Genomic DNA, 19,890 nt, shown 5'->3' with positions numbered 1-19,890 from the left:
TAATTTTTCGGCTTTTGGCTTTTCCTCTTTGGATAATTTTTTTCCCCCGAAAATAAACTGAGTCCGGAGACTCGCGGTGCCATGCCGCATAGCGGAACAGCGCGTTGAATCCTACGCCAGAACGGCCCCGGCAGCGCGAATGTCTCGGGCCGTCGAGGTCTGCTGCTTTGTCATAAAAGGGAGTTTCGAAGGGCATGTCATGGGTGCGATCATACCAGCACTAATGCACCGGATCCCATCAGAACTCCGCAGTTAAGCGTGCTTGGGCGAGAGTAGTACTAGGATGGGTGACCCCCTGGGAAGTCCTCGTGTTGCACCCCTTTTATTTTTTGCCCGCTTTTTTATTTTTTGATAACATTTATTTTTTATTTTTCGGCTTTTGGCTTTTCCTCTTCGGATAATTTTTTTCCCCCGAAAATAAACTGAGTCCGGAGACTGGCGGTGCCATGCCGCATAGCGGAACAGCGCGTTGAATCCTACGCCAGAACGGCCCCGGCAGCGCGAATGTCTCGGGCCGTCGATGTCTGCTGCTTTGTCATAAAAGGGAGTTTCGAAGGGCATGTCATGGGTGCGATCATACCAGCACTAATGCACCGGATCCCATCAGAACTCCGCAGTTAAGCGTGCTTGGGCGAGAGTAGTACTAGGATGGGTGACCCCCTGGGAAGTCCTCGTGTTGCACCCCTTTTATTTTTTGCCCGCTTTTTTATTTTTTGATAACATTTATTTTTTATTTTTCGGCTTTTGGCTTTTCCTCTTCGGATAATTTTTTTCCCCCGAAAATAAACTGAGTCCGGAGACTGGCGGTGCCATGCCGCATAGCGGAACAGCGTGTTGAATCCTATGCCAGAACGGCTCCGGCAGCGCGAATGTCTCGGGCCGTCGAGGTCTGCTACTTTGTCATAAAAGGGAGTTTCGAAGGGCATGTCTTGGGTGCGATCATACCAGCACTAATGCACCGGATCCTATCAGAACTCCGCAGTTAAGCGTGCTTGGGCGAGAGTAGTACTAGGATGGGTGACCCCCTGGGAAGTCCTCATGTTGCACCCTTTTTATTTTTTGCCCGCTTTTTTATTTTTTGATAATATTTATTTTTAATTTTTTGGCTTTTGGCTTTTCCTCTTCGGATAATTTTTTTCCCCCGACAATAAACTGGGTCCGGAGACTGGCGGTGCCATGCCGCATAGCGGGACCAGCACGTTGAATCCTACGCCAGAACGGCCCCGGCAGCGCGAATGTCTCGGGCCGTCGAGGTCTGCTGCTTTGTCATAAATGGGAGTTTCGAAGGGCATATCATGGGTGCGATCATACCAGCACTAATGCACCGGATCCCATCAGAACTCCGCAGTTAAGCGTGCTTGGGCGAGAGTAGTACTAGGATGGGTGACCCCCTGGGAAGTCCTCGTGTTGCACCCCTTTTATTTTTTGCCCGCTTTTTTCTTTTTTGATAACATTTATTTTTAATTTTTTGGCTTTTGGCTTTTCCTCTTCGGATAATTTTTTTCCCTCGAAAATAAACTGAGTCCGGAGACTCGCGGTGCCATGCCGCATAGCGGAACAGCGCATTGAATCCTACGCCAGAACGGCCCCGGCAGCGCGAATGTCTTGGGCCGTCGAGGTCTGCTGCTTTGTCATAAAAGGGTGTTTCGATGGGCATGTCATGGGTGCGATCATACCTGCACTAATGCACCGGATCCCATCAGAACTCCGCAGTTAAGCGTGCTTGGGCGAGAGTAGTACTAGGATGGGTGACCCCCTGGGAAGTCCTCGTGTTGCACCCCTTTTATTTTTTGCCCGCTTTTTTATTTTTTGATAATATTTATTTTTAATTTTTCGGCTTTTGGCTTTTCCTCTTCGGATAATTTTTTTCCCCCGAAAATTAACTGAGTCCGGAGACTCGCGGTGCCATGCCGCATAGCGGAACAGCGCGTTGAATCCTACGCCAGAACGGCCCCGGCAGCGCGAATGTCTCGGGCCGTCGAGGTCTGCTGCTTTGTCATAAAAGGGAGTTTCGAAGGGCATGTCATGGGTGCGATCATACCAGCGCTAATGCTCCGGATCCCATCAGAACTCCGCAGTTAAGCGTGCTTGGGCGAGAGTAGTACTAGGATGGGTGACCCCCTGGGAAGTCCTCGTGTTGCACCCTTTTTATTTTTTTCTCCACTTTTTTATTTTTTGATAATATTTATTTTTAATTTTTCGGCTTTTGGCTTTTCCTCTTCGGATAATTTTTTTTCCCCGAAAATAAACTGAGTCCGGAGACTGGCGGTGCCATGCCGCATAGCGGGAATAGCGCGTTGAATCCTACGCCAGAACGGCCCCGGCGGCGCGAATGTCTCGGGCCGTCGAGGTCTGCTGCTTTGTCATAAAAGGGAGTTTCGATGGGCATGTCATGGGTGCGATCATACCAGCACTAATGCACCGGATCCCATCAGAACTCCGCAGTTAAGCGTGCTTGGGCGAGAGTAGTACTAGGATGGGTGACCCCCTGGGAAGTCCTCGTGTTGCACCCCTTTTATTTTTTGCCCGCTTTTTTATTTTTTGATAATATTTATTTTTAATTTTTCGGCTTTTGGCTTTTCCTCTTTGGATAATTTTTTTCCCCCGAAAATAAACTGAGTCCGGAGACTCGCGGTGCCATGCCGCATAGCGGAACAGCGCGTTGAATCCTACGCCAGAACGGCCCCGGCAGCGCGAATGTCTCGGGCCGTCGAGGTCTGCTGCTTTGTCATAAAAGGGAGTTTCGAAGGGCATGTCATGGGTGCGATCATACCAGCACTAATGCACCGGATCCCATCAGAACTCCGCAGTTAAGCGTGCTTGGGCGAGAGTAGTACTAGGATGGGTGACCCCCTGGGAAGTCCTCGTGTTGCACCCCTTTTATTTTTTGCCCGCTTTTTTATTTTTTGATAACATTTATTTTTTATTTTTCGGCTTTTGGCTTTTCCTCTTCGGATAATTTTTTTCCCCCGAAAATAAACTGAGTCCGGAGACTGGCGGTGCCATGCCGCATAGCGGAACAGCGCGTTGAATCCTACGCCAGAACGGCCCCGGCAGCGCGAATGTCTCGGGCCGTCGATGTCTGCTGCTTTGTCATAAAAGGGAGTTTCGAAGGGCATGTCATGGGTGCGATCATACCAGTACTAATGCACCGGATCCCATCAGAACTCCGCAGTTAAGCGTGCTTGGGCGAGAGTAGTACTAGGATGGGTGACCCCCTGGGAAGTCCTCGTGTTGCACCCCTTTTATTTTTTGCCCGCTTTTTTATTTTTTGATAACATTTATTTTTTATTTTTCGGCTTTTGGCTTTTCCTCTTCGGATAATTTTTTTCCTCCGAAAATAAACTGAGTCCGGAGACTGGCGGTGCCATGCCGCATAGCGGAACAGCGTGTTGAATCCTACGCCAGAACGGCTCCGGCAGCGCGAATGTCTCGGGCCGTCGAGGTCTGCTACTTTGTCATAAAAGGGAGTTTCGAAGGGCATGTCTTGGGTGCGATCATACCAGCACTAATGCACCGGATCCTATCAGAACTCCGCAGTTAAGCGTGCTTGGGCGAGAGTAGTACTAGGATGGGTGACCCCCTGGGAAGTCCTCATGTTGCACCCTTTTTATTTTTTGCCCGCTTTTTTATTTTTTGATAATATTTATTTTTAATTTTTTGGCTTTTGGCTTTTCCTCTTCGGATAATTTTTTTCCCCCGACAATAAACTGGGTCCGGAGACTGGCGGTGCCATGCCGCATAGCGGGACCAGCACGTTGAATCCTACGCCAGAACGGCCCCGGCAGCGCGAATGTCTCGGGCCGTCGAGGTCTGCTGCTTTGTCATAAATGGGAGTTTCGAAGGGCATATCATGGGTGCGATCATACCAGCACTAATGCACCGGATCCCATCAGAACTCCGCAGTTAAGCGTGCTTGGGCGAGAGTAGTACTAGGATGGGTGACCCCCTGGGAAGTCCTCGTGTTGCACCCCTTTTATTTTTTGCCCGCTTTTTTCTTTTTTGATAACATTTATTTTTAATTTTTTGGCTTTTGGCTTTTCCTCTTCGGATAATTTTTTTCCCTCGAAAATAAACTGAGTCCGGAGACTCGCGGTGCCATGCCGCATAGCGGAACAGCGCATTGAATCCTACGCCAGAACGGCCCCGGCAGCGCGAATGTCTCGGGCCGTCGAGGTCTGCTGCTTTGTCATAAAAGGGTGTTTCGATGGGCATGTCATGGGTGCGATCATACCTGCACTAATGCACCGGATCCCATCAGAACTCCGCAGTTAAGCGTGCTTGGGCGAGAGTAGTACTAGGATGGGTGACCCCCTGGGAAGTCCTCGTGTTGCACCCCTTTTATTTTTTGCCCGCTTTTTTATTTTTTGATAATATTTATTTTTAATTTTTCGGCTTTTGGCTTTTCCTCTTCGGATAATTTTTTTCCCCCGAAAATTAATTGAGTCCGGAGACTCGCGGTGCCATGCCGCATAGCGGAACAGCGCGTTGAATCCTACGCCAGAACGGCCCCGGCAGCGCGAATGTCTCGGGCCGTCGAGGTCTGCTGCTTTGTCATAAAAGGGAGTTTCGAAGGGCATGTCATGGGTGCGATCATACCAGCGCTAATGCTCCGGATCCCATCAGAACTCCGCAGTTAAGCGTGCTTGGGCGAGAGTAGTACTAGGATGGGTGACCCCCTGGGAAGTCCTCGTGTTGCACCCTTTTTATTTTTTTCTCCACTTTTTTATTTTTTGATAATATTTATTTTTAATTTTTTGGCTTTTGGCTTTTCCTCTTCGGATAATTTTTTTTCCCCGAAAATAAACTGAGTCCGGAGACTGGCGGTGCCATGCCGCATAGCGGGAATAGCGCGTTGAATCCTACGCCAGAACGGCCCCGGCGGCGCGAATGTCTCGGGCCGTCGAGGTCTGCTGCTTTGTCATAAAAGGGAGTTTCGATGGGCATGTCATGGGTGCGATCATACCAGCACTAATGCACCGGATCCCATCAGAACTCCGCAGTTAAGCGTGCTTGGGCGAGAGTAGTACTAGGATGGGTGACCCCCTGGGAAGTCCTCGTGTTGCACCCCTTTTATTTTTTGCCCGCTTTTTTATTTTTTGATAATATTTATTTTTAATTTTTTGGCTTTTGGCTTTTCCTCTTTGGATAATTTTTTTCCCCCGAAAATAAACTGAGTCCGGAGACTCGCGGTGCCATGCCGCAGAGCGGAACAGCGCGTTGAATCCTACGCCAGAACGGCCCCGGCAGCGCGAATGTCTCGGGCCGTCGCGGTCTGCTGCTTTGTCATAAAAGGGAGTTTCGAAGGGCATGTCATGGGTGCGATCATACCAGCACTAATGCACCGGATCCCATCATAACTCCGCAGTTAGGCGTGCTTGGGCGAGAGAAGTACTAGGATGGGTGACCCCCTGGGAAGTCCTCGTGTTGCACCCTTTTTATTTTTTGCCCGCTTTTTTATTTTTTGATAATATTTATTTTTAATTTTTTGGCTTTTGGCTTTTCCTCTTCGGATAATTTTTCCCCCCGAAAATAAACTGAGTCCGGAGACTGGCGGTGCCATGCCGCATAGCGGAACAGCGCGTTGAATCCTACGCCAGAACGGCCCCGGCAGCGCGAATGTCTCGGGCCGTCGAGGTCTGCTGCTTTGTCATAAAAGGGAGTTTCGAAGGGCATGTCATGGGTGCGATCATACCAGCACTAATGCACCGGATCCCATCAGAACTCCGCAGTTAAGCGTGCTTGGGCGAGAGTAGTACTAGGATGGGTGACCCCCTGGGAAGTCCTCGTGTTGCACCCCTTTTATTTTTTGCCCGCTTTTTTAATTTTTGATAACATTTATTTTTTATTTTTCGGCTTTTGGCTTTTCCTCTTCGGATAATTTTTTTCCCCCGAAAATAAACTGAGTCCGGAGACTGGCGGTGCCATGCCGCATAGCGGAACAGCGTGTTGAATCCTACGCCAGAACGGCCCCGGCAGCGCGAATGTCTCGGGCCGTCGAGGTCTGCTACTTTGTCATAAAAGGGAGTTTCGAAGCGCATGTCTTGGGTGCGATCATACCAGCACTAATGCACCGGATCCTATCAGAACTCCGCAGTTAAGCGTGCTTGGGCGAGAGTAGTACTAGGATGGGTGACCCCCTGGGAAGTCCTCATGTTGCACCCTTTTAATTTTTTGCCCGCTTTTTTATTTTTTGATAATATTTATTTTTAATTTTTTGGCTTTTGGCTTTTCCTCTTCGGATAATTTTTTTCCCCCGACAATAAACTGGGTCCGGAGACTGGCGGTGCCATGCCGCATAGCGGGACCAGCACGTTGAATCCTACGCCAGAACGGCCCCGGCAGCGCGAATGTCTCGGGCCGTCGAGGTCTGCTGCTTTGTCATAAATGGGAGTTTCGAAGGGCATATCATGGGTGCGATCATACCAGCACTAATGCACCGGATCCCATCAAAACTCCGCAGTTAAGCGTGCTTGGGCGAGAGTAGTACTAGGATGGGTGACCCCCTGGAAAGTCCTCGTGTTGCACCCCTTTTATTTTTTGCCCGCTTTTTTATTTTTTGATAACATTTATTTTTTATTTTTCGGCTTTTGGCTTTTCCTCTTCGGATAATTTTTTTCCCTCGAAAATAAACTGAGTCCGGAGACTGGCGGTGCCATGCCGCATAGCGGAACAGCGTGTTGAATCCTACGCCAGAACGGCCCCGGCAGCGCGAATGTCTCGGGCCGTCGAGGTCTGCTACTTTGTCATAAAAGGGAGTTTCGAAGGGCATGTCTTGGGTGCGATCATACCAGCACTAATGCACCGGATCCTATCAGAACTCCGCAGTTAAGCGTGCTTGGGCGAGAGTAGTACTAGGATGGGTGACCCCCTGGGAAGTCCTCATGTTGCACCCTTTTTATTTTTTGCCCGCTTTTTTATTTTTCGATAATATTTATTTTTAATTTTTTGGCTTTTGGCTTTTCCTCTTCGGATAATTTTTTTCCCCCGACAATAAACTGGGTCCGGAGACTGGCGGTGCCATGCCGCATAGCGGGACCAGCGCGTTGAATCCTACGCCAGAACGGCCCCGGCAGCGCGAATGTCTCGGGCCGTCGAGGTCTGCTGCTTTGTCATAAAAGGGAGTTTCGAAGGGCATATCATGGGTGCGATCATACCAGCACTAATGCACCGGATCCCATCAGAACTCCGCAGTTAAGCGTGCTTGGGCGAGAGTAGTACTAGGATGGGTGACCCCCTGGGAAGTCCTCGTGTTGCACCCCTTTTATTTCTTGCCCGCTTTTTTCTTTTTTGATAACATTTATTTTTAATTTTTTGGCTTTTGGCTTTTCCTCTTCGGATAATTTTTTTCCCTCGAAAATAAACTGAGTCCGGAGACTCGCGGTGCCATGCCGCATAGCAGAACAGCGCATTGAATCCTACGCCAGAACGGCCTCGGCAGCGCGAATGTCTCGGGCCGTCGAGGTCTGCTGCTTTGTCATAAAAGGGAGTTTCGAAGGGCATGTCATGGGTGCGATCATACCAGCACTAATGCACCGGATCCCATCAGAACTCCGCAGTTAAGCGTGCTTGGGCGAGAGTAGTACTAGGATGGGTGACCCCCTGGGAAGTCCTCGTGTTGCACCCCTTTTATTTTTTGCCCGCTTTTTTATTTTTTGATAACATTTATTTTTTATTTTTCGGCTTTTGGCTTTTCCTCTTCGGATAATTTTTTTCCCCCGAAAATAAACTGAGTCCGGAGACTGGCGGTGCCATGCCGCATAGCGGAACAGCGTGTTGAATCCTACGCCAGAACGGCCCCGGCAGCGCGAATGTCTCGGGCCGTCGAGGTCTGCTACTTTGTCATAAAAGGGAGTTTCGAAGGGCATGTCTTGGGTGCGATCATACCAGCACTAATGCACCGGATCCTATCAGAACTCCGCAGTTAAGCGTGCTTGGACGAGAGTAGTACTAGGATGGGTGACCCCCTGGGAAGTCCTCATGTTGCACCCTTTTTATTTTTTGCCCGCTTTTTTATTTTTTGATAATATTTATTTTTAATTTTTTGGCTTTTGGCTTTTCCTCTTCGGATAATTTTTTTCCCCCGACAATAAACTGGGTCCGGAGACTGGCGGTGCCATGCCGCATAGCGGGACCAGCACGTTGAATCCTACGCCAGAACGGCCCCGGCAGCGCGAATGTCTCGGGCCGTCGAGGTCTGCTGCTTTGTCATAAAAGGGAGTTTCGAAGGGCATATCATGGGTGCGATCATACCAGCACTAATGCACCGGATCCCATCAGAACTCCGCAGTTAAGCGTGCTTGGGCGAGAGTAGTACTAGGATGGGTGACCCCCTGGGAAGTCCTCGTGTTGCACCCCTTTTATTTTTTGCCCGCTTTTTTCTTTTTTCATAACATTTATTTTTAATTTTTTGGCTTTTGGCTTTTCCTCTTCGGATAATTTTTTCCCCTCGAAAATAAACTGAGTCCGGAGACTCGCGGTGCCATGCCGCATAGCGAAACAGCGCATTGAATCCTACGCCAGAACGGCCCCGGCAGCGCGAATGTCTCGGGCCGTCGAGGTCTGCTGCTTTGTCATAAAAGGGTGTTTCGATGGGCATGTCATGGGTGCGATCATACCAGCACTAATGCACCGGATCCCATCAGAACTCCGCAGTTAAGCGTGCTTGGGCGAGAGTAGTATTAGGATGGGTGACCCCCTGGGAAGTCCTCGTGTTGCACCCCTTTTATTTTTTGCCCACTTTTTTATTTTTTGATAATATTTATTTTTAATTTTTCGGCTTTTGGCTTTTCCTCTTCGGATAATTTTTTTCCCCCGAAAATAAACTGAGTCCGGAGACTCGCGGTGCCATGCCGCATAGCGGAACAGCGCGTTGAATCCTACGCCAGAACGGCCCCGGCAGCGCGAATGTCTCGGGCCGTCGAGGTCTGCTGCTTTGTCATAAAAGGGAGTTTCGAAGGGCATGTCATGGGTGCGATCATACCAGCACTAATGCTCCGGATCCCATCAGAACTCCGCAGTTAAGCGTGCTTGGGCGAGAGTAGTACTAGGATGGGTGACCCCCTGGGAAGTCCTCGTGTTGCACCCTTTTTATTTTTTTCTCCACTTTTTTATTTTTTGATAATATTTATTTTTAATTTTTCGGCTTTTGGCTTTTCCTCTTCGGATAATTTTTTTCCCCCGAAAATAAACTGAGTCCGAAGACTGGCGGTGCCATGCCGCATAGCGGGAATAGCGCGTTGAATCCTACGCCAGAACGGCCCCGGCGGCGCGAATGTCTCGGGCCGTCGAGGTCTGCTGCTTTGTCATAAAAGGGAGTTTCGATGGGCATGTCATGGGTGCGATCATACCTGCACTAATGCACCGGATCCCATCAGAACTCCGCAGTTAAGCGTGCTTGGGCGAGAGTAGTACTAGGATGGGTGACCCCCTAGGAAGTCCTCGTGTTGCACCCCTTTTATTTTTTGCCCGCTTTTTTATTTTTTGATAATATTTATTTTTAATTTTTCGGCTTTTGGCTTTTCCTCTTCGGATAATTTTTTTCCCCCGAAAATAAACTGAGTCCGGAGACTAGCGGTGCCATGCCGCATAGCGGAACAGCGCGTTGAATCCTACGCCAGAACGGCCCCGGCAGCGCGAATGTCTCGGGCCGTCGCGGTCTGCTGCTTTGTCATAAAAGGGAGTTTCGAAGGGCATGTCATGGGTGCGATCATACCAGCACTAATGCACCGGATCCCATCATAACTCCGCAGTTAGGCGTGCTTGGGCGAGAGAAGTACTAGGATGGGTGACCCCCTGGGAAGTCCTCGTGTTGCACCCTTTTTATTTTTTGCCCGCTTTTTTATTTTTTGATAATATTTATTTTTAATTTTTTGGCTTTTGGCTTTTCCTCTTCGGATAATTTTTTCCCCCCGAAAATAAACTGAGTCCGGAGACTGGCGGTGCCATGCCGCATAGCGGAACAGCGCGTTGAATCCTACGCCAGAACGGCCCCGGCAGCGCGAATGTCTCGGGCCGTCGAGGTCTGCTGCTTTGTCATAAAAGGGAGTTTCGAAGGGCATGTCATGGGTGCGATCATACCAGCACTAATGCACCGGATCCCATCAGAACTCCGCAGTTAAGCGTGCTTGGGCGAGAGTAGTACTAGGATGGGTGACCCCCTGGGAAGTCCTCGTGTTGCACCCCTTTTATTTTTTGCCCGCTTTTTTATTTTTTGATAACATTTATTTTTTATTTTTCGGCTTTTGGCTTTTCCTCTTCGGATAATTTTTTTCCCCCGAAAATAAACTGAGTCCGGAGACTGGCGGTGCCATGCCGCATAGCGGAACAGCGCGTTGAATCCTACGCCAGAACGGCCCCGGCAGCGCGAATGTCTCGGGCCGTCGAGGTCTGCTGCTTTGTCATAAAAGGGAGTTTCGAAGGGCATGTCATGGGTGCGATCATACCAGCACTAATGCACCGGATCCCATCAGAACTCCGCAGTTAAGCGTGCTTGGGCGAGAGTAGTACTAGGATGGGTGACCCCCTGGGAAGTCCTCGTGTTGCACCCCTTTTATTTTTTGCCCGCTTTTTTATTTTTTGATAACATTTATTTTTTATTTTTCGGCTTTTGGCTTTTCCTCTTCGGATAATTTTTTTCTCCCGAAAATAAACTGAGTCCGGAGACTGGCGGTGCCATGCCGCATAGCGGAACAGCGTGTTGAATCCTACGCCAGAACGGCCCCGGCGGCGCGAATGTCTCGGGCCGTCGAGGTCTGCTACTTTGTCATAAAAGGGAGTTTCGAAGGGCATGTCTTGGGTGCGATCATACCAGCACTAATGCACCGGATCCTATCAGAACTCCGCAGCTAAGCGTGCTTGGGCGAGAGTAGTACTAGGATGGGTGACCCCCTGGGAAGTCCTCATGTTGCACCCTTTTTATTTTTTGCCCGCTTTTTTATTTTTTGATAATATTTATTTTTAATTTTTTGGCTTTTGGCTTTTCCTCTTCGGATAATTTTTTTCCCCCGACAATAAACTGGGTACGGAGACTGGCGGTGCCATGCCGCATAGCGGGACCAGCACGTTGAATCCTACGCCAGAACGGCCCCGGCAGCGCGAATGTCTCGGGCCGTCGAGGTCTGCTGCTTTGTCATAAATGGGAGTTTCGAAGGGCATCTCATGGGTGCGATCATACCAGCACTAATGCACCGGATCCCATCAGAACTCCGTAGTTAAGCGTGCTTGGGCGAGAGTAGTACTAGGATGGGTGACCCCCTGGGAAGTCCTCGTGTTGCACCCCTTTTATTTTTTGCCCGCTTTTTTCTTTTTTGATAACATTTATTTTTAATTTTTTGGCTTTTGGCTTTTCCTCTTCGGATAATTTTTTTCCCTCGAAAATAAACTGAGTCCGGAGACTCGCGGTGCCATGCCGCATAGCGGAACAGCGCATTGAATCCTACGCCAGAACGGCCCCGGCAGCGCGAATGTCTCGGGCCGTCGAGGTCTGCTGCTTTGTCATAAAAGGGTGTTTCGATGGGCATGTCATGGGTGCGATCATACCTGCACTAATGCACCGGATCCCATCAGAACTCCGCAGTTAAGCGTGCTTGGGCGAGAGTAGTACTAGGATGGGTGACCCCCTGGGAAGTCCTCGTGTTGCACCCCTTTTATTTTTTGCCCGCTTTTTTATTTTTTGATAATATTTATTTTTAATTTTTCGGCTTTTGGCTTTTCCTCTTCGGATAATTTTTTTCCCCCGAAAATTAACTGAGTCCGGAGACTCGCGGTGCCATGCCGCATAGCGGAACAGCGCGTTGAATCCTACGCCAGAACGGCCCCGGCAGCGCGAATGTCTCGGGCCGTCGAGGTCTGCTGCTTTGTCATAAAAGGGAGTTTCGAAGGGCATGTCATAGGAGCGATCATACCAGCACTAATGCACCGGATCCCATCAGAACTCCGCAGTTAAGCGTGCTTGGGCGAGAGTAGTACTAGGATGGGTGACCCCCTGGGAAGTCCTCGTGTTGCACCCCTTTTATTTTTTGCCCGCTTTTTTATTTTTTGATAACATTTATTTTTTATTTTTCGGCTTTTGGCTTTTCCTCTTCGGATAATTTTTTTCCCCCGAAAATAAACTGAGTCCGGAGACTGGCGGTGCCATGCCGCATAGCGGAACAGCGCGTTGAATCCTACGCCAGAACGGCCCCGGCAGCGCGAATGTCTCGGGCCGTCGAGGTCTGCTGCTTTGTCATAAAAGGGAGTTTCGAAGGGCATGTCATGGGTGCGATCATACCAGCACTAATGCACCGGATCCCATCAGAACTCCGCAGTTAAGCGTGCTTGGGCGAGAGTAGTACTAGGATGGGTGACCCCCTGGGAAGTCCTCGTGTTGCACCCCTTTTATTTTTTGCCCGCTTTTTTATTTTTTGATAATATTTATTTTTAATTTTTCGGCTTTTGGCTTTTCCTCTTTGGATAATTTTTTTCCCCCGAAAATAAACTGAGTCCGGAGACTCGCGGTGCCATGCCGCATAGCGGAACAGCGCGTTGAATCCTACGCCAGAACGGCCCCGGCAGCGCGAATGTCTCGGGCCGTCGCGGTCTGCTGCTTTGTCATAAAAGGGAGTTTCGAAGGGCATGTCATGGGTGCGATCATACCTGCACTAATGCACCGGATCCCATCATAACTCCGCAGTTAGGCGTGCTTGGGCGAGAGAAGTACTAGGATGGGTGACCCCCTGGGAAGTCCTCGTGTTGCACCCTTTTTATTTTTTGCTCGCTTTTTTATTTTTTGATAATATTTATTTTTAATTTTTTGGCTTTTGGCTTTTCCTCTTCGGATAATTTTTCCCCCCGAAAATAAACTGAGTCCGGAGACTGGCGGTGCCATGCCGCATAGCGGAACAGCGCGTTGAATCCTACGCCAGAACGGCCCCGGCAGCGCGAATGTCTCGGGCCGTCGAGGTCTGCTGCTTTGTCATAAAAGGGAGTTTCGAAGGGCATGTCATGGGTGCGATCATACCAACACTAATGCACCGGATCCCATCAGAACTCCGCAGTTAAGCGTGCTTGGGCGAGAGTAGTACTAGGATGGGTGACCCCCTGGGAAGTCCTCGTGTTGCACCCCTTTTATTTTTTGCCCGCTTTTTTATTTTTTGATAACATTTATTTTTTATTTTTCGGCTTTTGGCTTTTCCTCTTCGGATAATTTTTTTCCCCCGAAAATAAACTGAGTCCGGAGACTGGCGGTGCCATGCCGCATAGCGGAACAGCGCGTTGAATCCTACGCCAGAACGGCCCCGGCAGCGCGAATGTCTCGGGCCGTCGAGGTCTGCTGCTTTGTCATAAAAGGGTGTTTCGAAGGGCATGTCATGGGTGCGATCATACCAGCACTAATGCACCGGATCCCATCAGAACTCCGCAGTTAAGCGTGCTTGGGCGAGAGTAGTACTAGGATGGGTGACCCCTGGGAAGTCCTCGTGTTGCACCCCTTTTATTTTTTGCCCGCTTTTTTATTTTTTGATAACATTTATTTTTTATTTTTCGGCTTTTGGCTTTTCCTCTTCGGATAATTTTTTTCCCCCGAAAATAAACTGAGTCCGGAGACTGGCGGTGCCATGCCGCATAGCGGAACAGCGTGTTGAATCCTACGCCAGAACGGTCCCGGCAGCGCGAATGTCTCGGGCCGTCGAGGTCTGCTATTTTGTCATAAAAGGGAGTTTCGAAGGGCATGTCTTGGGTGCGATCATACCAGCACTAATGCACCGGATCCTATCAGAACTCCGCAGTTAAGCGTGCTTGGGCGAGAGTAGTACTAGGATGGGTGACCCCCTGGGAAGTCCTCATGTTGCACCCTTTTTATTTTTTGCCCGTTTTTTTATTTTTTGATAATATTTATTTTTAATTTTTTGGCTTTTGGCTTTTCCTCTTCGGATAATTTTTTTCCCCCGACAATAAACTGGGTCCGGAGACTGGCGGTGCCATGCCGCATAGCGGGACCAGCACGTTGAATCCTACGCCAGAACGGCCCCGGCAGCGCGAATGTCTCGGGCCGTCGAGGTCTGCTGCTTTGTCATAAATGGGAGTTTCGAAGGGCATATCATGGGTGCGATCATACCAGCACTAATGCACCGGATCCCATCAGAACTCCGCAGTTAAGCGTGCTTGGGCGAGAGTAGTACTAGGATGGGTGACCCCCTGGGAAGTCCTCGTGTTGCACCCCTTTTATTTTTTGCCCGCTTTTTTCTTTTTTGATAACATTTATTTTTAATTTTTTGGCTTTTGGCTTTTCCTCTTCGGATAATTTTTTTCCCTCGAAAATAAACTGAGTCCGGAGACTCGCGGTGCCATGCCGCATAGCGGAACAGCGCATTTAATCCTACGCCAGAACGGCCTCGGCAGCGCGAATGTCTCGGGCCGTCGAGGTCTGCTGCTTTGTCATAAAAGGGAGTTTCGAAAGGCATGTCATGGGTGCGATCATACCAGCACTAATGCACCGGATCCCATCAGAACTCCGCAGTTAAGCGTGCTTGGGCGAGAGTAGTACTAGGATGGGTGACCCCCTGGAAAGTCCTCGTGTTGCACCCCTTTTATTTTTTGCCCGCTTTTTTATTTTTTGATAACATTTATTTTTTATTTTTCGGCTTTTGGCTTTTCCTCTTCGGATAATTTTTTTCCCTCGAAAATAAACTGAGTCCGGAGACTGGCGGTGCCATGCCGCATAGCGGAACAGCGTGTTGAATCCTACGCCAGAACGGCCCCGGCAGCGCGAATGTCTCGGGCCGTCGAGGTCTGCTACTTTGTCATAAAAGGGAGTTTCGAAGGGCATGTCTTGGGTGCGATCATACCAGCACTAATGCACCGGATCCTATCAGAACTCCGCAGTTAAGCGTGCTTGGGCGAGAGTAGTACTAGGATGGGTAACCCCCTGGGAAGTCCTCATGTTGCACCCTTTTTATTTTTTGCCCGCTTTTTTATTTTTTGATAATATTTATTTTTAATTTTTTGGCTTTTGGCTTTTCCTCTTCGGATAATTTTTTTCCCCCGACAATAAACTGGGTCCGGAGACTGGCGGTGCCATGCCGCATAGCGGGACCAGCGCGTTGAATCCTACGCCAGAACGGCCCCGGCAGCGCGAATGTCTCGGGCCGTCGAGGTCTGCTGCTTTGTCATAAAAGGGAGTTTCGAAGGGCATATCATGGGTGCGATCATACCAGCACTAATGCACCGGATCCCATCAGAACTCCGCAGTTAAGCGTGCTTGGGCGAGAGTAGTACTAGGATGGGTGACCCCCTGGGAAGTCCTCGTGTTGCACCCCTTTTATTTTTTGCCCGCTTTTTTCTTTTTTGATAACATTTATTTTTAATTTTTTGGCTTTTGACTTTTCCTCTTCGGATAATTTCTTTCCCTCGAAAATAAACTGAGTCCGGAGACTCGCGGTGCCATGCCGCATAGCGGAACAGCGCATTGAATCCTACGCCAGAACGGCCTCGGCAGCGCGAATGTCTCGGGCCGTCGAGGTCTGCTGCTTTGTCATAAAAGGGAGTTTCGAAGGGCATGTCATGGGTGCGATCATACCAGCACTAATGCACCGGATCCCATCAGAACTCCGCAGTTAAGCGTGCTTGGGCGAGAGTAGTACTAGGATGGGTGACCCCCTGGGAAGTCCTCGTGTTGCACCCCTTTTATTTTTTGCCCGCTTTTTTATTTTTTGATAACATTTATTTTTTATTTTTCGGCTTTTGGCTTTTCCTCTTCAGATAATTTTTTTCCCCCGAAAATAAACTGAGTCCGGAGACTGGCGGTGCCATGCCGCATAGCGGAACAGCGTGTTGAATCCTACGCCAGAACGGCCCCGGCAGCGCGAATGTCTCGGGCCGTCGAGGTCTGCTACTTTGTCATAAAAGGGAGTTTCGAAGGGCATGTCTTGGGTGCGATCATACCAGCACTAATGCACCGGATCCTATCAGAACTCCGCAGTTAAGCGTGCTTGGGCGAGAGTAGTACTAGGATGGGTGACCCCCTGGGAAGTCCTCATGTTGCACCCTTTTTATTTTTTGCCCGCTTTTTTATTTTTTGATAATATTTATTTTTAATTTTTTGGCTTTTGGCTTTTCCTCTTCGGATAATTTTTTTCCCCCGACAATAAAGTGGGTCCGGAGACTGGCGGTGCCATGCCGCATAGCGGGACCAGCACGTTGAATCCTACGCCAGAACGGCCCCGGCAGCGCGAATGTCTCGGGCCGTCGAGGTCTGCTGCTTTGTCATAAATGGGAGTTTCGAAGGGCATATCATGGGTGCGATCATACCAGCACTAATGCACCGGATCCCATCAGAACTCCGCAGTTAAGCGTGCTTGGGCGAGAGTAGTACTAGGATGGGTGACCCCCTGGGAAGTCCTCGTGTTGCACCCCTTTTATTTTTTGCCCGCTTTTTTCTTTTTTGATAACATTTATTTTTAATTTTTTGGCTTTTGGCTTTTCCTCTTCGGATAATTTTTTTCCCTCGAAAATAAACTGAGTCCGGAGACTCGCGGTGCCATGCCGCATAGCGGAACAGCGCATTGAATCCTACGCCAGAACGGCCTCGGCAGCGCGAATGTCTCGGGCCGTCGAGGTCTGCTGCTTTGTCATAAAAGGGAGTTTCGAAGGGCATGTCATGGGTGCGATCATACCAGCACTAATGCACCGGATCCCATCAGAACTCCGCAGTTAAGCGTGCTTGGGCGAGAGTAGTACTAGGATGGGTGACCCCCTGGAAAGTCCTCGTGTTGCACCCCTTTTATTTTTTGCCCGCTTTTTTATTTTTTGATAACATTTATTTTTTATTTTTCGGCTTTTGGCTTTTCCTCTTCGGATAATTTTTTTCCCTCGAAAATAAACTGAGTCCGGAGACTGGCGGTGCCATGCCGCATAGCGGAACAGCGTGTTGAATCCTACGCCAGAACGGCCCCGGCAGCGCGAATGTCTCGGGCCGTCGAGGTCTGCTACTTTGTCATAAAAGGGAGTTTCGAAGGGCATGTCTTGGGTGCGATCATACCAGCACTAATGCACCGGATCCTATCAGAACTCCGCAGTTAAGCGTGCTTGGGCGAGGGTAGTACTAGGATGGGTGACCCCCTGGGAAGTCCTCATGTTGCACCCTTTTTATTTTTTGCCCGCTTTTTTATTTTTTGATAATATTTATTTTTAATTTTTTGGCTTTTGGCTTTTCCTCTTCGGATAATTTTTTTCCCCCGACAATAAACTGGGTCCGGAGACTGGCGGTGCCATGCCGCATAGCGGGACCAGCGCGTTGAATCCTACGCCAGAACGGCCCCGGCAGCGCGAATGTCTCGGGCCGTCGAGGTCTGCTGCTTTGTCATAAAAGGGAGTTTCGAAGGGCATATCATGGGTGCGATCATACCAGCACTAATGCACCGGATCCCATCAGAACTCCGCAGTTAAGCGTGCTTGGGCGAGAGTAGTACTAGGATGGGTGACCCCCTGGGAAGTCCTCGTGTTGCACCCCTTTTATTTTTTGCCCGCTTTTTTCTTTTTTGATAACATTTATTTTTAATTTTTTGGCTTTTGACTTTTCCTCTTCGGATAATTTTTTTCCCTCGAAAATAAACTGAGTCCGGAGACTCGCGGTGCCATGCCGCATAGCGGAACAGCGCATTGAATCCTACGCCAGAACGGCCTCGGCAGCGCGAATGTCTCAGGCCGTCGAGGTCTGCTGCTTTGTCATAAAAGGGAGTTTCGAAGGGCATGTCATGGGTGCGATCATACCAGCACTAATGCACCGGATCCCATCAGAACTCCGCAGTTAAGCGTGCTTGGGCGAGAGTAGTACTAGGATGGGTGACCCCCTGGGAAGTCCTCGTGTTGCACCCCTTTTATTTTTTGCCCGCTTTTTTATTTTTTGATAACATTTATTTTTTATTTTTCGGCTTTTGGCTTTTCCTCTTCGGATAATTTTTTTCCCCCGAAAATAAACTGAGTCCGGAGACTGGCGGTGCCATGCCGCATAGCGGAACAGCGTGTTGAATCCTACGCCAGAACGGCCCCGGCAGCGCGAATGTCTCGGGCCGTCGAGGTCTGCTACTTTGTCATAAAAGGGAGTTTCGAAGGGCATGTCTTGGGTGCGATCATACCAGCACTAATGCACCGGATCCTATCAGAACTCCGCAGTTAAGCGTGCTTGGGCGAGAGTAGTACTAGGATGGGTGACCCCCTGGGAAGTCCTCATGTTGCACCCTTTTTATTTTTTGCCCGCTTTTTTATTTTTTGATAATATTTATTTTTAATTTTTTGGCTTTTGGCTTTTCCTCTTCGGATAATTTTTTTCCCCCGACAATAAACTGGGTCCGGAGACTGGCGGTGCCATGCCGCATAGCGGGACCAGCACGTTGAATCCTACGCCAGAACGGCCCCGGCAGCGCGAATGTCTCGGGCCGTCGAGGTCTGCTGCTTTGTCATAAAAGGGAGTTTCGAAGGGCATATCATGGGTGCGATCATACCAGCACTAATGCACCGGATCCCATCAGAACTCCGCAGTTAAGCGTGCTTGGGCGAGAGTAGTACTAGGATGGGTGACCCCCTGGGAAGTCCTCGTGTTGCACCCTTTTTATTTTTTGCCCGCTTTTTTCTTTTTTGATAACATTTATTTTTAATTTTTTGGCTTTTGGCTTTTCCTCTTCGGATAATTTTTTCCCCTCGAAAATAAACTGAGTCCGGAGACTCGCGGTGCCATGCCGCATAGCGGAACAGCGCATTGAATCCTACGCCAGAACGGCCCCGGCAGCGCGAATGTCTCGGGCCGTCGAGGTCTGCTGCTTTGTCATAAAAGGGTGTTTCGATGGGCATGTCATGGGTGCGATCATACCAGCACTAATGCACCGGATCCCATCAGAACTCCGCAGTTAAGCGTGCTTGGGCGAGAGTAGTATTAGGATGGGTGACCCCCTGGGAAGTCCTCGTGTTGCACCCCTTTTATTTTTTGCCCGCTTTTTTATTTTTTGATAATATTTATTTTTAATTTTTCGGCTTTTGGCTTTTCCTCTTCGGATAATTTTTTTCCCCCGAAAATAAACTGAGTCCGGAGACTCGCGGTGCCATGCCGCATAGCGGAACAGCGCATTGAATCCTACGCCAGAACGGCCTCGGCAGCGCGAATGTCTCGGGCCGTCGAGGTCTGCTGCTTTGTCATAAAAGGGAGTTTCGAAGGGCATGTCATGGGTGCGATCATACCAGCACTAATGCACCGGATCCCATCAGAACTCCGCAGTTAAGCGTGCTTGGGCGAGAGTAGTACTAGGATGGGTGACCCCCTGGAAAGTCCTCGTGTTGCACCCCTTTTATTTTTTGCCCGCTTTTTTATTTTTTGATAACATTTATTTTTTATTTTTCGGCTTTTGGCTTTTCCTCTTCGGATAATTTTTTTCCCTCGAAAATAAACTGAGTCCGGAGACTGGCGGTGCCATGCCGCATAGCGGAACAGCGTGTTGAATCCTACGCCAGAACGGCCCCGGCAGCGCGAATGTCTCGGGCCGTCGAGGTCTGCTACTTTGTCATAAAAGGGAGTTTCGAAGGGCATGTCTTGGGTGCGATCATACCAGCACTAATGCACCGGATCCTATCAGAACTCCGCAGTTAAGCGTGCTTGGGCGAGGGTAGTACTAGGATGGGTGACCCCCTGGGAAGTCCTCATGTTGCACCCTTTTTATTTTTTGCCCGCTTTTTTATTTTTTGATAATATTTATTTTTAATTTTTTGGCTTTTGGCTTTTCCTCTTCGGATAATTTTTTTCCCCCGACAATAAACTGGGTCCGGAGACTGGCGGTGCCATGCCGCATAGCGGGACCAGCGCGTTGAATCCTACGCCAGAACGGCCCCGGCAGCGCGAATGTCTCGGGCCGTCGAGGTCTGCTG

General features: G+C 49.4%; 51 non-coding genes and 3 pseudogenes across 51 annotated transcripts; all 54 read left to right on the top strand.

Annotated features, from left to right (window-relative positions):
* The first annotated feature begins 201 nt into the window (after positions 1-201).
* Positions 202-320, top strand: LOC149762684 (5S ribosomal RNA). The gene has a single exon (XR_016410414.1). It is a non-coding gene; the product is annotated as a 5S ribosomal RNA (ribosomal RNA).
* Positions 321-566: 246 nt separating this feature from the next.
* On the top strand, positions 567-685 carry LOC149762683 (5S ribosomal RNA). The gene has a single exon (XR_016410413.1). It is a non-coding gene; the product is annotated as a 5S ribosomal RNA (ribosomal RNA).
* A 246-nt stretch (positions 686-931) lies between these two features.
* LOC149762682 (5S ribosomal RNA) lies at positions 932-1,050 on the top strand. Its single transcript, XR_016407440.1, has one exon. It is a non-coding gene; the product is annotated as a 5S ribosomal RNA (ribosomal RNA).
* A 247-nt stretch (positions 1,051-1,297) lies between these two features.
* Positions 1,298-1,416, top strand: LOC149762681 (5S ribosomal RNA). Its single transcript, XR_016410412.1, has one exon. It is a non-coding gene; the product is annotated as a 5S ribosomal RNA (ribosomal RNA).
* Positions 1,417-1,662: 246 nt separating this feature from the next.
* On the top strand, positions 1,663-1,781 carry LOC149762680 (5S ribosomal RNA). The gene has a single exon (XR_016412930.1). It is a non-coding gene; the product is annotated as a 5S ribosomal RNA (ribosomal RNA).
* Positions 1,782-2,027: 246 nt separating this feature from the next.
* Positions 2,028-2,146, top strand: LOC149762679 (5S ribosomal RNA). The gene has a single exon (XR_016403393.1). It is a non-coding gene; the product is annotated as a 5S ribosomal RNA (ribosomal RNA).
* A 248-nt stretch (positions 2,147-2,394) lies between these two features.
* Positions 2,395-2,513, top strand: LOC149762678 (5S ribosomal RNA). The gene has a single exon (XR_016410410.1). It is a non-coding gene; the product is annotated as a 5S ribosomal RNA (ribosomal RNA).
* A 246-nt stretch (positions 2,514-2,759) lies between these two features.
* Positions 2,760-2,878, top strand: LOC149762677 (5S ribosomal RNA). The gene has a single exon (XR_016410409.1). It is a non-coding gene; the product is annotated as a 5S ribosomal RNA (ribosomal RNA).
* Positions 2,879-3,124: 246 nt separating this feature from the next.
* LOC149762676 (5S ribosomal RNA) lies at positions 3,125-3,243 on the top strand. The gene has a single exon (XR_016400849.1). It is a non-coding gene; the product is annotated as a 5S ribosomal RNA (ribosomal RNA).
* A 246-nt stretch (positions 3,244-3,489) lies between these two features.
* On the top strand, positions 3,490-3,608 carry LOC149762675 (5S ribosomal RNA). The gene has a single exon (XR_016407439.1). It is a non-coding gene; the product is annotated as a 5S ribosomal RNA (ribosomal RNA).
* Positions 3,609-3,855: 247 nt separating this feature from the next.
* On the top strand, positions 3,856-3,974 carry LOC149762674 (5S ribosomal RNA). The gene has a single exon (XR_016410408.1). It is a non-coding gene; the product is annotated as a 5S ribosomal RNA (ribosomal RNA).
* Positions 3,975-4,220: 246 nt separating this feature from the next.
* LOC149762673 (5S ribosomal RNA) lies at positions 4,221-4,339 on the top strand. Its single transcript, XR_016412929.1, has one exon. It is a non-coding gene; the product is annotated as a 5S ribosomal RNA (ribosomal RNA).
* A 246-nt stretch (positions 4,340-4,585) lies between these two features.
* On the top strand, positions 4,586-4,704 carry LOC149762672 (5S ribosomal RNA). Its single transcript, XR_016403392.1, has one exon. It is a non-coding gene; the product is annotated as a 5S ribosomal RNA (ribosomal RNA).
* Positions 4,705-4,952: 248 nt separating this feature from the next.
* Positions 4,953-5,071, top strand: LOC149762671 (5S ribosomal RNA). The gene has a single exon (XR_016410407.1). It is a non-coding gene; the product is annotated as a 5S ribosomal RNA (ribosomal RNA).
* Positions 5,072-5,317: 246 nt separating this feature from the next.
* LOC149762670 (5S ribosomal RNA) lies at positions 5,318-5,436 on the top strand (annotated as a pseudogene).
* Positions 5,437-5,681: 245 nt separating this feature from the next.
* Positions 5,682-5,800, top strand: LOC149762669 (5S ribosomal RNA). Its single transcript, XR_016410406.1, has one exon. It is a non-coding gene; the product is annotated as a 5S ribosomal RNA (ribosomal RNA).
* Positions 5,801-6,046: 246 nt separating this feature from the next.
* On the top strand, positions 6,047-6,165 carry LOC149762668 (5S ribosomal RNA). The gene has a single exon (XR_016407438.1). It is a non-coding gene; the product is annotated as a 5S ribosomal RNA (ribosomal RNA).
* Positions 6,166-6,412: 247 nt separating this feature from the next.
* LOC149762667 (5S ribosomal RNA) lies at positions 6,413-6,531 on the top strand. Its single transcript, XR_016407703.1, has one exon. It is a non-coding gene; the product is annotated as a 5S ribosomal RNA (ribosomal RNA).
* Positions 6,532-6,777: 246 nt separating this feature from the next.
* On the top strand, positions 6,778-6,896 carry LOC149762666 (5S ribosomal RNA). Its single transcript, XR_016407437.1, has one exon. It is a non-coding gene; the product is annotated as a 5S ribosomal RNA (ribosomal RNA).
* A 247-nt stretch (positions 6,897-7,143) lies between these two features.
* Positions 7,144-7,262, top strand: LOC149762665 (5S ribosomal RNA). Its single transcript, XR_016410405.1, has one exon. It is a non-coding gene; the product is annotated as a 5S ribosomal RNA (ribosomal RNA).
* A 246-nt stretch (positions 7,263-7,508) lies between these two features.
* On the top strand, positions 7,509-7,627 carry LOC149762664 (5S ribosomal RNA). Its single transcript, XR_016410404.1, has one exon. It is a non-coding gene; the product is annotated as a 5S ribosomal RNA (ribosomal RNA).
* Positions 7,628-7,873: 246 nt separating this feature from the next.
* Positions 7,874-7,992, top strand: LOC149762663 (5S ribosomal RNA). The gene has a single exon (XR_016408188.1). It is a non-coding gene; the product is annotated as a 5S ribosomal RNA (ribosomal RNA).
* Positions 7,993-8,239: 247 nt separating this feature from the next.
* On the top strand, positions 8,240-8,358 carry LOC149762662 (5S ribosomal RNA). Its single transcript, XR_016410403.1, has one exon. It is a non-coding gene; the product is annotated as a 5S ribosomal RNA (ribosomal RNA).
* Positions 8,359-8,604: 246 nt separating this feature from the next.
* LOC149762661 (5S ribosomal RNA) lies at positions 8,605-8,723 on the top strand. The gene has a single exon (XR_016401547.1). It is a non-coding gene; the product is annotated as a 5S ribosomal RNA (ribosomal RNA).
* A 246-nt stretch (positions 8,724-8,969) lies between these two features.
* Positions 8,970-9,088, top strand: LOC149762660 (5S ribosomal RNA). Its single transcript, XR_016401355.1, has one exon. It is a non-coding gene; the product is annotated as a 5S ribosomal RNA (ribosomal RNA).
* A 248-nt stretch (positions 9,089-9,336) lies between these two features.
* Positions 9,337-9,455, top strand: LOC149762659 (5S ribosomal RNA). Its single transcript, XR_016403272.1, has one exon. It is a non-coding gene; the product is annotated as a 5S ribosomal RNA (ribosomal RNA).
* A 246-nt stretch (positions 9,456-9,701) lies between these two features.
* On the top strand, positions 9,702-9,820 carry LOC149762658 (5S ribosomal RNA; annotated as a pseudogene).
* Positions 9,821-10,066: 246 nt separating this feature from the next.
* On the top strand, positions 10,067-10,185 carry LOC149762657 (5S ribosomal RNA). The gene has a single exon (XR_016410402.1). It is a non-coding gene; the product is annotated as a 5S ribosomal RNA (ribosomal RNA).
* Positions 10,186-10,431: 246 nt separating this feature from the next.
* On the top strand, positions 10,432-10,550 carry LOC149762656 (5S ribosomal RNA). The gene has a single exon (XR_016410401.1). It is a non-coding gene; the product is annotated as a 5S ribosomal RNA (ribosomal RNA).
* A 246-nt stretch (positions 10,551-10,796) lies between these two features.
* LOC149762655 (5S ribosomal RNA) lies at positions 10,797-10,915 on the top strand. Its single transcript, XR_016407560.1, has one exon. It is a non-coding gene; the product is annotated as a 5S ribosomal RNA (ribosomal RNA).
* A 247-nt stretch (positions 10,916-11,162) lies between these two features.
* On the top strand, positions 11,163-11,281 carry LOC149762654 (5S ribosomal RNA). The gene has a single exon (XR_016412502.1). It is a non-coding gene; the product is annotated as a 5S ribosomal RNA (ribosomal RNA).
* A 246-nt stretch (positions 11,282-11,527) lies between these two features.
* On the top strand, positions 11,528-11,646 carry LOC149762653 (5S ribosomal RNA). The gene has a single exon (XR_016412928.1). It is a non-coding gene; the product is annotated as a 5S ribosomal RNA (ribosomal RNA).
* A 246-nt stretch (positions 11,647-11,892) lies between these two features.
* Positions 11,893-12,011, top strand: LOC149762652 (5S ribosomal RNA). The gene has a single exon (XR_016405315.1). It is a non-coding gene; the product is annotated as a 5S ribosomal RNA (ribosomal RNA).
* Positions 12,012-12,257: 246 nt separating this feature from the next.
* On the top strand, positions 12,258-12,376 carry LOC149762651 (5S ribosomal RNA). Its single transcript, XR_016410399.1, has one exon. It is a non-coding gene; the product is annotated as a 5S ribosomal RNA (ribosomal RNA).
* A 246-nt stretch (positions 12,377-12,622) lies between these two features.
* On the top strand, positions 12,623-12,741 carry LOC149762650 (5S ribosomal RNA; annotated as a pseudogene).
* A 245-nt stretch (positions 12,742-12,986) lies between these two features.
* LOC149762649 (5S ribosomal RNA) lies at positions 12,987-13,105 on the top strand. The gene has a single exon (XR_016402777.1). It is a non-coding gene; the product is annotated as a 5S ribosomal RNA (ribosomal RNA).
* A 246-nt stretch (positions 13,106-13,351) lies between these two features.
* Positions 13,352-13,469, top strand: LOC149762648 (5S ribosomal RNA). Its single transcript, XR_016403648.1, has one exon. It is a non-coding gene; the product is annotated as a 5S ribosomal RNA (ribosomal RNA).
* Positions 13,470-13,715: 246 nt separating this feature from the next.
* Positions 13,716-13,834, top strand: LOC149762647 (5S ribosomal RNA). Its single transcript, XR_016407436.1, has one exon. It is a non-coding gene; the product is annotated as a 5S ribosomal RNA (ribosomal RNA).
* Positions 13,835-14,081: 247 nt separating this feature from the next.
* LOC149762646 (5S ribosomal RNA) lies at positions 14,082-14,200 on the top strand. Its single transcript, XR_016410398.1, has one exon. It is a non-coding gene; the product is annotated as a 5S ribosomal RNA (ribosomal RNA).
* Positions 14,201-14,446: 246 nt separating this feature from the next.
* LOC149762645 (5S ribosomal RNA) lies at positions 14,447-14,565 on the top strand. The gene has a single exon (XR_016403134.1). It is a non-coding gene; the product is annotated as a 5S ribosomal RNA (ribosomal RNA).
* Positions 14,566-14,811: 246 nt separating this feature from the next.
* LOC149762644 (5S ribosomal RNA) lies at positions 14,812-14,930 on the top strand. Its single transcript, XR_016407917.1, has one exon. It is a non-coding gene; the product is annotated as a 5S ribosomal RNA (ribosomal RNA).
* Positions 14,931-15,177: 247 nt separating this feature from the next.
* Positions 15,178-15,296, top strand: LOC149762643 (5S ribosomal RNA). The gene has a single exon (XR_016410397.1). It is a non-coding gene; the product is annotated as a 5S ribosomal RNA (ribosomal RNA).
* A 246-nt stretch (positions 15,297-15,542) lies between these two features.
* On the top strand, positions 15,543-15,661 carry LOC149762642 (5S ribosomal RNA). Its single transcript, XR_016410396.1, has one exon. It is a non-coding gene; the product is annotated as a 5S ribosomal RNA (ribosomal RNA).
* A 246-nt stretch (positions 15,662-15,907) lies between these two features.
* On the top strand, positions 15,908-16,026 carry LOC149762641 (5S ribosomal RNA). Its single transcript, XR_016407435.1, has one exon. It is a non-coding gene; the product is annotated as a 5S ribosomal RNA (ribosomal RNA).
* A 247-nt stretch (positions 16,027-16,273) lies between these two features.
* LOC149762640 (5S ribosomal RNA) lies at positions 16,274-16,392 on the top strand. Its single transcript, XR_016410395.1, has one exon. It is a non-coding gene; the product is annotated as a 5S ribosomal RNA (ribosomal RNA).
* Positions 16,393-16,638: 246 nt separating this feature from the next.
* Positions 16,639-16,757, top strand: LOC149762639 (5S ribosomal RNA). Its single transcript, XR_016403133.1, has one exon. It is a non-coding gene; the product is annotated as a 5S ribosomal RNA (ribosomal RNA).
* A 246-nt stretch (positions 16,758-17,003) lies between these two features.
* LOC149762638 (5S ribosomal RNA) lies at positions 17,004-17,122 on the top strand. Its single transcript, XR_016406130.1, has one exon. It is a non-coding gene; the product is annotated as a 5S ribosomal RNA (ribosomal RNA).
* Positions 17,123-17,369: 247 nt separating this feature from the next.
* Positions 17,370-17,488, top strand: LOC149762637 (5S ribosomal RNA). Its single transcript, XR_016410394.1, has one exon. It is a non-coding gene; the product is annotated as a 5S ribosomal RNA (ribosomal RNA).
* Positions 17,489-17,734: 246 nt separating this feature from the next.
* Positions 17,735-17,853, top strand: LOC149762636 (5S ribosomal RNA). The gene has a single exon (XR_016410393.1). It is a non-coding gene; the product is annotated as a 5S ribosomal RNA (ribosomal RNA).
* A 246-nt stretch (positions 17,854-18,099) lies between these two features.
* On the top strand, positions 18,100-18,218 carry LOC149762635 (5S ribosomal RNA). The gene has a single exon (XR_016407434.1). It is a non-coding gene; the product is annotated as a 5S ribosomal RNA (ribosomal RNA).
* A 247-nt stretch (positions 18,219-18,465) lies between these two features.
* Positions 18,466-18,584, top strand: LOC149762634 (5S ribosomal RNA). The gene has a single exon (XR_016412200.1). It is a non-coding gene; the product is annotated as a 5S ribosomal RNA (ribosomal RNA).
* A 246-nt stretch (positions 18,585-18,830) lies between these two features.
* Positions 18,831-18,949, top strand: LOC149762633 (5S ribosomal RNA). Its single transcript, XR_016401546.1, has one exon. It is a non-coding gene; the product is annotated as a 5S ribosomal RNA (ribosomal RNA).
* Positions 18,950-19,195: 246 nt separating this feature from the next.
* LOC149762632 (5S ribosomal RNA) lies at positions 19,196-19,314 on the top strand. Its single transcript, XR_016403132.1, has one exon. It is a non-coding gene; the product is annotated as a 5S ribosomal RNA (ribosomal RNA).
* Positions 19,315-19,560: 246 nt separating this feature from the next.
* Positions 19,561-19,679, top strand: LOC149762631 (5S ribosomal RNA). Its single transcript, XR_016406129.1, has one exon. It is a non-coding gene; the product is annotated as a 5S ribosomal RNA (ribosomal RNA).
* Positions 19,680-19,890: the final 211 nt, after the last annotated feature.

This window comes from Phoenix dactylifera, chromosome 4 (genome assembly GCF_051530095.1).
Source record: "Phoenix dactylifera cultivar Ajwa chromosome 4, Ajwa_hap1_PhDact_Kaust_v1.1, whole genome shotgun sequence".
Taxonomy (NCBI): domain Eukaryota; kingdom Viridiplantae; phylum Streptophyta; class Magnoliopsida; order Arecales; family Arecaceae; genus Phoenix; species Phoenix dactylifera.
This window is presented reverse-complemented; position numbering and strand designations above follow the sequence as displayed.